At 45.8% G+C, this 12119-nt stretch overlaps 1 protein-coding gene across 3 annotated transcripts in view; it reads left to right on the top strand.

Annotated features, from left to right (window-relative positions):
- Window positions 1–12119, top strand: part of CSDE1 (cold shock domain containing E1) — a 133562-nt gene that overhangs the window by 21041 nt on the left and 100402 nt on the right. For all 3 annotated transcript variants that reach the window (XM_088446309.1, XM_088446310.1, XM_088446308.1), the window contains exon 2: window positions 5583–5970. The gene's annotated coding sequence lies outside the window, so the exon portion shown is untranslated. The remainder of the gene's footprint in view (window positions 1–5582; window positions 5971–12119) is intronic.

The following is a 12119-nucleotide window of genomic DNA, read 5'->3' as shown; positions in this document are numbered from 1 at the left end:
AGGGACAATAATCTAGCTCCCTGTTGTGTGATAATTGTGATTCAGTCTACTCACACCATGAACCAGCCTGGACTCATTCGCTAGCTAAGTCGGTGGAGGGGCTCCCAAAAGCTATGACCACGTCCAGTGCCCATTCCGCAGGGACTTCACCACAGGTTCCCATGAAGTGGCTGTTACCCTCAGTCCTGGGGATGAGGATATGCCCCCACTAGAGGAGGGAGAGTTTCATAATTCTGGGGACGAACAGGTTCTGGACAATCCGGAACCTTTGTCCCAGGGGATAGAAGCTCTGATTGTAGCAATGCGTCGGGTATTAAACGTGGAGGAAGAGGACCAGGGTTCTGCTCGGCCGTCTATTTTTAGTAAAAACAAGACAGGCTGCCTCCTTTCCAGCATCTGAAGAGCTGGATTCTATCCTGACCACTGACTGGAAACACCCAGATAAAAAATTCCAGGTATCCAGTCGACGTTTGTCCTCCTGTCCTTTCCCTACAGAAAGCGGGAAGCTATGAGACTCCACCCTCGGTAGATCCCGAAGTATCTCGTCTGTCCAAAAAGATTGTACTGCCAGTACCAGGGCCATTTCCTTAAAAGAGACTTCCGACAGGAAGTTGAACACCCTAAAGTCCATTTACACAGTAGCGGGTGTGATTCTTCACCCTGCGCTAGTGGGCTGCCTGGTCAATAAGGCGATTGAAGCATGGACTAAACAACTATCTGAAGGATTATGGACCGGACTCCCAGCTAAGGATCTTATTTCTTTAGCAGAACAGATTGGGGAGCCGGCTGCTTATCTTGGCGAGGCCTAAAAAGAGTTATGTATGTAATCTCACTTCTAGTTCTTCCGCTCTAGCAATATTGGCCTGCGGAGCTCTTTGGCTGCGACAGTGGCAGGCTGATGCAGAATCAAATAAGGCGGTGGAAGCACTTCCATTCACTGGTGACGTCATGTTCGAACTCGAACTGGACAAGTAGATCTCCCAGGCTACGGGGGGGGGGGTAAATCTACTTATCTCCCATCAGCTGCTCCGGCTTCTTGTAAGCCTTATTCAGGACCGTCCTTTCGGTCCTTTCTTGCCCCAGGAAGTTTTAGAGGCCGTTCCAGAGGAGTGCCTAACACTTCTCGTGGTTCCAGAGGTAGGGGTAGAGCCGCAGCAACCTCTACACACCGGGACAATAAACCCTCCACTAAACCCAGTGCATGACTGGTTTCCCTCTCACCTGGGCGACCCGAGGGTGGGAGCTCGTCTTCGAGAGTTCAGGGCAGTGTGGGCACAATCTTGTCTGGACTCCTGGGTTCGGGACCTAAAAAGCCAGGGGTACAAACTCTATTTCCAGATCCAACCACCTTCTCGGGTTTTCACCACATGTTTGCCAGTTTCAACAACAGCCTGGCAGTGTTACAGGAAGCTGTAGACAAACTTCTGTACGCTCGAGTGTTGGTACTTGTCCCCACACATCAATTAAAACGAGGGTTCTACTCCAGCTTGTTCATGGTTCCGAAGCCGGACTGATCGGTCAGACCTATTCTGAACCTGAAGGATCTCAATCCCTATTTGAGAGTATTCAAGTTCAAGATGGAGTCCCTTCAATCTGTCATTGCGGTATAAAAGATGCCTACCTACACATTCCCATCTGCCCGCTTCAACAAGAGTTCCTACGATTTGCAATTTGGGACTCAACTTTTCAATTCCAGGCCTTACCCTTCGACCTATCATCTGCTTCCAGGGTATTCACCAAGGTAATGGTGGTGATGATGGCTCTCCTTCTGACTCAAGGAGTCACGATTGTACCTTACCTGGACGATTTCCTCCTGAAAGCTCCTTCCAGGAAGCAATTATTACAAAACATATTGGTTACTCACAGGCTCCTCATACGACACGGGTGGATCCTGAAATTTCCTAAGTCCCATCTGCAGCCAACACAGAGGCTTCAATTTCTGGGGATGATTCTGGACACTAAGTAAGAAGGTCTTTCCTCAGGAAAAGGCAAATTCCGTTCAGGAGATGGTGCGGCTGATCTTACAACATAGAGTAACTGTGCACACGACTCCTCGGGAAGATGTTGCGACCTTCGCATATGGCCGCTTCCACTCCAGGCCTTTTTCAACTGGACCTCTTCTCCCAGTGGTCGGGATCCCATCTTTTCTTTCACCTGTTGGAGGGCAAGAGGTTCGGAGTGTGGGATTGGATTTGTCTATCTGTTTCCGCCAATTCCTTTTGTGCAACGCATCAAGAGTGAAAGGGTCACGTTCTGTTGTTGGCTCCAGATTGGCCCCGCAGAGCTTGGTATTCCAATCTGCGTCTACTGCTGATAGACGATACGTCGCCTTTACCGCTGTGAGAGGATCTCCTGCAGCAGAGTACTTTTGTCTATCCAGACTTAAGGCAAAACGGGATCCCATCTACTGTAATCCCCGCCATGCTCCGCGCCCTGAAGGAAGTTACTTGCAGACACTACTATCTTATCCGGAAGGCTTATATGATCTGGTGTGAACGTCAGGGATCGCCCCCTAGAACGTTCCAGGTTTCCAGGCTCCTCCTTTTCCTGCATGCAGAACTCTCAGCAGGCCTACATCTTGGATCCCTGAAGGTTCAGGTTTCACACTGTCCATTTTCTTCCAGAAGAAACTGGCCTTAATCCCGGATGTAAAGACATTTTTTTTTTTTTGCAGGGGGTTATCAGTTTGCAGCCTCCCATTGTCCCTCCCATGGCTTTGTGGGATTTGGATCTCGTCGTCCTTTCTTGATGTCTCCACTGTTTGAACCATTACAGACTGTTTAGTTTAAGTACCTCTTGTGGAAGGTTGTACTTCTCCTAGCCCTTGCTTCGGCCAGGCGAATGTTGGAGCTTGGGGCCCTCACCGGTCGTCCTCCATACTTGATATTCCATGCGGATAGGGCTGAACTCCATACACAGATGGCATTCCTTAATAAAAAGAAGTAAAAAGAAGTGTCTGCGTTCCACATAATCCAGCCTATTGTGGTGCTGATTCTTCCAGAGGACTCACTAGCTTCCAGATCCCTGGACGTCGTTAGAGCCCTCAGGATCTAAATGAATAGGACCGGATCTCTACGGATAACAGATTCCCTGTTTGTCCGGTATGATGTTGCTCGTCCTGGTTGACCGGCTTCCAAGCAGACTGTTGCTGCTGTCCGCGGGGTTTCCATGACTCAACTTTGTTGAGCGGCTACTTGATCGGGCTGATATACCTTTGACCGATTTTTATTGTTTTGATATGTTCGCGGTCTCTGCCTTTCAATATGGCCGTACTGTTTTGAAGGGTTCTCAGCGCGCTCCCGCCAGAGATGGGAGCTCTGGGACGTCCCCACTGTCATGAAGCCTCCAGTGTCCCCTAGTGGATAAAGGAGAAAACAGGATTTTGGTACTTATCGATAAATCTTTTTCTCCGATTCCACACTGGACACTCGCCTGACGCTGTTCCTTCCTGCCATGGTTGGTTGTCATTTTATGTTATGACTGGTTGATTTTCTTTGTTCTACTGTGTTTTTTTTTTTTTTTTTTTTTTTTTAAGAACTTTCTTTACACAGGTTATGTCATTGTCATTAGTGTACTTGCTTCACCACCTCTGCAGTTTCTTTCCAGCTCTCCTCTGGCACAGTTTCCTAAGACTGGCTTGTAGGGGGGTATAGAGGGGGAGGAGCTTTCTAAATTTAAAGTGCCAGCTCCCGGTTAGCACACATCTATACCCCACTGTCATGAAGCCTCTAGTGTACCCTGTGGAATTGGAGAAAGGGATTTTATCGGTAAGGTGACAACCTTGATTTAGAATGTAAGCTCTTGCTAGCAGGGGCCACTGTGCTGTTTCATCAATCCCCTAAGCCCATTAACTCATCTATGCTGCAGTTATGCCTACACTTTGTATTCATGTAAATATTTTACTTGCATTAAATATTACATTGTTGCCTTCTTTACCCTGTTTTGTACCTTTTTAAGCTGGGTACACACAACTGATATATCTGCAGATGATGGCGGTTCATACACACTGAACAAACATAGTTGTTCATACACACTGGGGAGCGTGTCGTACCCCCTCCTCGCGACCTCTGCTGCAAGTACACACAGCATGATGCCCCAATATAGCCGCATATATATTGGGTATCGGCAGTGCAGCACAGCTGACGCAACATGTCTGTGGACAAGGTAGTTCAGACATATCGCTGGTACACACTGGCCAACACAATCTAGATATATTGGCCGATCAAGTCATCGCCCAATATATCTGCCAGTAGTGTTCACTCTAGCTCCGGTGGCATTGAGGGCGCCGGAGCTAGAGCGGCCACTTCCGTGCGCGCGCGCTCCCAGAAAGGGGACGTGGCCATTGAAAACTCTCGTCACTCTTGGGGGCGTGCCTGGCAATTACGGACACGCTGAGCAGTCCCCAAGTGCTGCCGACAGGGAGAATAGATGCCGGGCGTCTATTCTCCGGCGGTGACCGCACATTTTCACCCCTGTGGGACACTGCGACCCGCGGGTGAAGACTGCACCCGCAGGCTGTGAGGGTAGGGTGTTTTTTGCCCTCCAGATGGAGGGCAGGGCACCGCAGCCCGCTAAAACAGCCTAGCGGGAATGCTATGCCAGTGTGTAGCCAGCCTTACTATGTACAGGGATGTAGAAATTTGAGGCACCTTAAAAATAAATGCTAGATAGTTGTGTGACAGTTTGCTTGGACAGTAAATGTTATATTATGCTTCCTTGTGAGATGACTAGATAAGAGTAAGGTTTTGGTGATATGTTAAGTTGCATTCTTTTCTTAATATTTCTTAAAGCTAAAGTTTGAATTGTACAGCTCTTTCAGGAACAGTTTGCATCAAACTGCCATTTTACATTTCCTTATTACATGAGGTGCAACAGTTGGATTACTTGGATGCTACAGACTTCTATCCTCAAGCAGTTTTATTGTATTCAGTGTTCATCTTTTTATCCATCTGTGATATGAAGTTGGTGCATATGGGGGGTTATTCAATTCTCCTTGCGTAGATGTAGCTCCCAGGCTAAGTGCCCAGAGCTGTTCACTTGCCCAAGTAAACTTTAAACAAGTGACTAGTGGATTTATGCTCTCACCCTCCTGAGGTGCGAGAAGTAATCTGCGGGACTAGTCGTGATGTTACCATGTGCGGTAACCGTATTGCGCCCGGCATTTATGCCGGGAGGTGCAGTTTTCCTGCGCCTATGCCGGGCATTGGTCGTCAGGTGCATTTTTCAGCTTAAGTGCTTGGTGCGACTCAGTCAATTGAACAGCTTTAGATGTTTAACCCAGTAGCTAGTATTCCCACCCATAGAGCATTCTGTAGCATATCCAATTGACCTGCTTGCAGTGGCTTTCTGGTGTGGACTGAGCTGATTTTGTGGGAGCCAGTAAGCTGTGTACTCATGAAATGGTTAGTGTGATCAATGATTAACATACCTGAGGAATGTTTGTTAGTGGAGGGTACTTGAGGACTGGAGTTGAGAGCCACTGGTTTAAATGAAGTGTAACTGTCTTGATATAAACTCCCATCCCCTCCTCCAAAACAAATACAGATCACACATAATTAAATGTTTTATTTTTGTGTTTTTAGTATGAAGTGTAACAGAACAGAAACTACCACCTGAAACTGCTGCTTCAAGTTCAGATCAGTCAAAGAACATCTACCACAATAGTAACCAACAAGACCAAAGAAGAGAACTTGCGCTGAAGACACAACGCTTGATCTGAAACAAGAAGTTTGTGCCTACTCAACAGCTACACAAAAGCACTTCCCAACGCTGCTATTAGTCTTTATTTTATTCTCAGCGCTGCACTCTGCATTTGCATTGTGCAGCGGGAGTCGTCTTTCTTAGCTCAGTAGATCATTTTCTCTCACTATCTCTTTTTAATACTAGCAAACGACAACCTTCTGAAGCAACCGCTGGCCGCAAGAATCGGTAATTACTACTGAAAGTGCAATACCTGAATATCTAAGCAAGGTGGGTATATTCATTAAATTTAGCGTTTATTTCCCTTTAATTTAAGCTAAATGACTAGTAACACTTTTTACACTCTACTTATAACTTGATAGTTTCTTAATTTCTGTCTGCATTGTTTAATCAGTGGTTCTTGTAGTAGCTAGTTTTGTCCCAAATAGAATGTAGTACAGGCAGTACAATCTGGTATTTTGGAATTGCATGCCAGATACCCCACTGGCTTCTAGGTTGTGTACCTCTTCCCTTTAATTTATTTTTCCTTTGACCATTCTGAAAAAGGGATCTGTATTTAATACCGACAGCAGAACACTGACGGACCCAATTCCCGACCGGGGCTGGTAAGTAACCCCCCCCCCCTAAACTTCTCTTGGTGGTGCCTAACCCTTACACCCCCCCCCCTAGTGATGCCTAACCATAACCCTCCGGGGGGTTCCAAATCCTAACCCCTCCCCTGCTATACACTAAGACACCCGGCTTACCTTCATTTGGTATACCGGGTGTCTGTATTTTGTAGTGGGGCTAATGATGGGCATCGGGTTAGGGACGCCTATCTTTATTCCTCTGTCGGGCTGTCAGTCAGGATATCCCGCTCGCCGGTATCCTGACTGCATCCCCTGAAAAATGGTAGCCGGTGCTTTTGGAATTATGTAGTTCCTTAAATATAATGTGACTGGCCATCTAAAGCGGATTATATTCTTAATTACCCTTCATAACAGAAAATTCCTTCTATTTTCAAAGGGACCTTAGCCTCCTATCAGCATTTAATTTTATCTAGCACATGCGAATGCAGATGCTACGCATAGCTTTGTATATCCTTCCTGCATTATATGACATGGAGGAGGGTGGAAACTGGCCCCTGACATCTTTTCTGGTTATCGTTTTGCACCATTTTGGATGTGTCATGTTCCAAACAATTATCCACCCAAGATGCTCTTGGACACATTCCTAGCCACCTACATATATTACTTAAATTAAATCTCTATGTATTCATCCCTTAATCACATTGGACAAATAAACCAGAGAAAATAAGTCCTTTTTTTTTTTTTAAATAATATTTTTAGCAAAAATGTAACTATTGTGACGGCAATTTGTTGATTTAAACAAAATTTTATTATGTTACTGATCCTGTTTTTTGACAGAATTTAAATTTGCGTCATGCATACTGCATGGGGTGACTTTGTATTGAGTTTATAACAGATATAGGATTAGAACAATACTTGGAGAGGATTCGGATACTGGGATTTTGAGTAGTATGTAGCTTCAATAATATACATTTTTTTAAAAAGCTAAGTCTTAACATGAACTAAACATTAATTTAACACAACAAAATAGTTTTTTTTTAATGCCCAAATATAAAGCACAATTAATTTTATTGTACTGGTACAAAGAGAAGTTTGTGAAATGTAACAGTGTAATCATAAAACATTGATGCCCTGATCCACAGATACATTTATCATCACTGGTCCGCAGCAATGTAAGTTCATTCGTATGTTAGAACTTGATCTTGTTCCAATACCCATTTAATGCAGATGCTTATGACGTTACTGCTTTAAATAGTTCCGGTTCTGTGGTTACCCTTACCAGAACAATCACACCAGACAATTGCCATAGCAACCAGAGTGATACTGTACAGTTCTAAGCGGACATTAAATGACTATCTGTTCCTACACTTGACTAGCTAGGAGTCTGCATTTATTGTAGATCTCTGCTTGAAACCTGGGGTGCGAGTAGGAATCCGCGTTAAGTAGGACTGTTTGGTCGGGGCAAGTGCTGTGCATGCCGTCTCTGCTTCACAACCAGCACTTAACATGGGAGGAGCTGCTTAACGCAGCTGATCCCATGCATTCTTACACCTAATAGTTGTAGTCGCCAGAATAAATTGAATAGCTCCCAGGCACATAGCCTTGGAGCTGAATTCCCACGTAACTGTTGAATCGCCACCTAAGACTCTGGTTAATGGGTACTCTGTGATTTTATCAAGAATATGTGCACAATGCCGATAATTTGCAGATTTCCTAAGGAAGTGAGAAGTTGTATTCTGCATGATCTGTTCACTTTGTAAGTGTCGGCATTTACAGTTATATTTTTAAAAGCAATATTGAGTTTTCTCATATGCAAATGAAATTTTTTTTTTTTTCTGCGTGGATCATTCATTTGTAATAAATGGGATTGTTGGATCGGGAAAAAACTGGGGGGGCAATTCAATTCAGTTTGCTGTGAATAACCCTGGGAAGGAGTTCTTGTAGCTATTCAATTCAGCGTGCAGTTAAGTCGGAGAATTCCGTTTAGCTCGATTAAAGCTGGCTGGTTAGTTGCGCCAACTGGCATTCTCTGACTATAATGCCGGCCGCGAGGCTAGAAGCACTGTCCTAAGCGGCCAAACAACCTCACAGCCAGCACTTTAATCGGACTGTTGCTCGCACCCTTGGGAAGGTGTGCGAACAAATCCTTTAGTCGGTATAACAGCACGCTGTAATGAATCGCTCCTTTTTTTTTTTTTTTTTTATTATTTACCAGTTGATGAATACTGCACCACTTAACGTGTATATTAAAGCTAAAGTGGGGTTCCTCAGTGGTCTTCATCTTGATTTATAGTTTGGAATTGTTATGCAGTATTGCATAAAGTTAACTCTTTCGCTTATTCTAAAGTTAGTCATTTTGGTAATCGGCAGTTAGAGGTACTCCTGGATCAATAACCAGGTTTCACCGTGCAGGATCTGGAAGAGATTCCATGTTCTGTATCACGTTTGTTTAATTGAGATCCACCAACAAGCTTTCTGTAGACTAGTTTAAAGCTGACGTTTCCCCCCCCCCCCCCCCCATCTATATTATAGGCTGGTACGGGTTGCATGCACTGTAGTTATTGTAAGGTTACTTACTGAATTATGTAAGACATTGAGAAGCAGAGATGGCAATGGAAAGAGACTATGGCCCATATTCAATTTGAAGCGTTAAGTCCGGATCCGCATTAAGTTTCCGCCGATTATGTCATTATCGCTTGTTTTGGTTTTACCCCATATTCAATTTGAAAGACTTTCCGCCTAGGCGGAAAGTCAATGCAATGTAATAGGCAGTAAAGTATCTCCTATGAATGGCAGGTGGAAAAAAGTGCAGAATTGGAGTTTTGGGGTGCAACATTTCAGGAACCCCCGTGCAGCCTTCAGACAGTCCCCCAAAGGTAATCTGTGTCAAAAAAAAAAACTTAAGGACATCCCAAAAATTAACTTTGAAAAAGGGGGCGAAAAAAAAAATGTTGGGGTACAAACTTAAAAACTAGCAAACTTTACTCTGGGGGGGGTCCCCAAGTATGCCCCAGGTTTGTTTTTTTTTTTTATTGCAGGTGTTTGCAGCAGTTGGATTTTTCACGATTTTTTTTCAACTTCACTTTTTCAACTTTAAATATGCTGACCCCCATTATCAAGTACCCCAAATTTGCTGGGCTAAGTTATTTTCTGGAAAAAATACTCCTAAATACTATTCTGCATCAGGTATAGAAAAACGCTATTTAGCAGCTATTGAGCCCATTTAAAAACACCAAATACCTTCAGCGAGCCAAATCGGGGGGTACCATAGTGAACCCCCATGTCAGAGCATCATTTGGGGGGTGACTGGCTGATTTCCCCAAAAATTACAGTACTTTCCGCTTGTTACAGTATCGCCGGGTGCCGTTTACGCATACTTTGAAATTGAATACGGGGTAAAGTGGGCACGCGCGCGATACTTAACAAAACAGGCGAAGTCGGCGTTAACTCAGGGCAACGCGGCTCGGCTCAAATTGAATACGGCTCTTTGTGGCCCACTGTGTACTCTATTGATGTGATCGAGGCTAATGGTGCATACACACGGTCAGACTTCTGGTCGATCAGATAACGATCGTTGTCTGATCGTCCTGCATGTACTGGATGTTCGATAACGAACATCCAGCACATGCACCAACCCCCAGCAACTAGAACGACCCACGATTAACGATCGCGGGTTCGTATAGTAACCAGGCCAACTTCCGACCTATATTGGTCGGAGTTATCGTTCAAATCGACCAGTTTCTGGCCCCTTCAAATGACTGAACTATCGATTTATCGTTCAAATCGACCAGGGAAATCTGACCGTGTATGCACCATAAGGCTGTTGACTTTTCCATGCTTGGTTGTCGGAGGTTTTAAGCGTCATGTATGACTGGTCTAGCTTGCGTACTTTGCACAAGGGAGTCATGTGAAATGTAACCGTCAGAGCATTCTGTCATATTTTTATATTTTGTATTGTTACATTTTTATACGATGGGAGGTGGGGGCGATTATTTTATCAGGAGCCTTAATTAATGGGCGTCTGTTGGAGCAATTCCATTGTGCACCCTGCCCCTTTTTACGGCGCCCTGCTAAAACAGCCTGCAGGTACAGTCACTGCAGCCCCTGGGTGGGGAAAACTGCAGTGCAGTATAGCGGTCACCGTTGGTCACAGAGAAGGGAGGGCTTGGGGGTAGCTCAGCATTTCCGTAAGTGCCAGGCACGAAAGGTGTATGACCACTTTCCCTTGTGCGTGCGGTAGTTCCCTTTCTCTAGATCCAGAACTGGACCTAGAGTGAACACTACTAACCTTCCCCTGGTGCCTGAACCTAACCTCCTCCTCCCCACCACCCTAACCCTCCACCTAGTGTCTAATCATCCCCCAACCCTGCTACTTACATTCGGGATGCTGGCACCAGGGTTCTGACCCGGGATATTGAATGTATCCCGAATACCCTATGGAGATTTATTTTTATTTGTGTATTGTTTAGTTTAGACACTTATTTCTCATGTTTGTGGCTCTCAAAGATGGATTTTAGAGGTTGCTTACTCTTCACACTATGGCCCTCATTCAGAGGCGGTCGGAGGATGCAAGCGGTCGCTCAGAAACTGGGCGGCTGCTTGCATCCTGACCGGCCGCCTCTGTTTCGGTCGTTAGGCTGTGGGTTTACACCCACAGCTCTAACGACCGCTAGGGTGATGGTCGCGATGGTCATAGACCATTGCAACCATCGGGGCTTACGACGAGACCCTAGGGTAGGGTCTTACTTGTCGTAAGCCCCGAGAGCTTCTGGCTCTGTCATAGCCGGAAGCTCTCCACTGATATCAGTAGTGATGTCAGTGGGGCCTCCCCCAAACGGCAGGCGTTCCCATGGGAACGCCTCCGTTTGGGCTGCCACCCCCCCGGCCCGCCTTCCAAACGGGGCGAGCTGTCAATCAACATCGACAGCTCACCCCCTTTGGAAAGAGACCCGCTACGACCGGTGCTGTCGGTTGTAGCGGGTCTCGCGCATGCGCGCAATGGAGCCGGCTCCCTCGTGTGCATGTGCACTGGACAAACATCGAGCCGCCTCTGAATGAAGCCCTATGTACTGTGGAAGTGGTAAAGGATTAGGTTTTTTTTCTACTAAAATGTGTTTTATACTGTACTCCATCATACAGCTGAAAGGTGGCTGTTCAGACAAAGTGGGCCATTGTGCAAATAATAAGTACAATGTGTACACCACATGAACCTCCTCCTTTTCTTACAAAACCTATCTTACTGTTGCATTGCATAAATCTCCTGTAACGGCTGTTACTGGAAAAACATGGAATATCTGACTATGCAGTTTTGAAACTTTCTATTAAATAAAAATGTATTTTCTCCTTCATCCGCCAGGGGACACTGGAGTCTCAGTACAGTGGGGTGTAGATGTGGGATAACCGGGAGCTGGCACTCTAATAAATTTGAATAGTAGCTAGCTCCTCCCCCTCTATACCCCCCTACAAGTCAGTTTTAATTTTGTGCCAAGGGAGCTGGTCACATACAAGAGCTCTCTGCTAAAAAAATCAATGGATCCTCAATCGGCATGAGGATCAGCCAGGCAGCTCACTGCCCCTGCCTGTCTGCTTCGTTGGAGCTGCTGTGACACCTCACCGCCGCTGCTTGCAGCGCGCTCAGGGGTCTTCAGCTACAGAGACCACTGTCTCTGGGGGGTAGCCAAATGCGCTGTGTGCGTCGTTCGTCGCTCTCCCGCATTAGCAAGCCCGCCGCCGGCAACATTTGGCAGCAGAAGGTTAGTGACTCCTGGCACTCTGAGTAGCAGGGTGACCAGGAAGAAATGGCAGGCGGGCATTAAAAGCACTAAGCAGCGCTGAAAGGCGCCGGAACGG

The sequence above is a fragment of the Taudactylus pleione genome, unplaced genomic scaffold, assembly GCF_031769625.1.
Source record: "Taudactylus pleione unplaced genomic scaffold, aTauple2 ptg000396l, whole genome shotgun sequence".
Classification (NCBI taxonomy): domain Eukaryota; kingdom Metazoa; phylum Chordata; class Amphibia; order Anura; family Myobatrachidae; genus Taudactylus; species Taudactylus pleione.
This window is presented reverse-complemented; position numbering and strand designations above follow the sequence as displayed.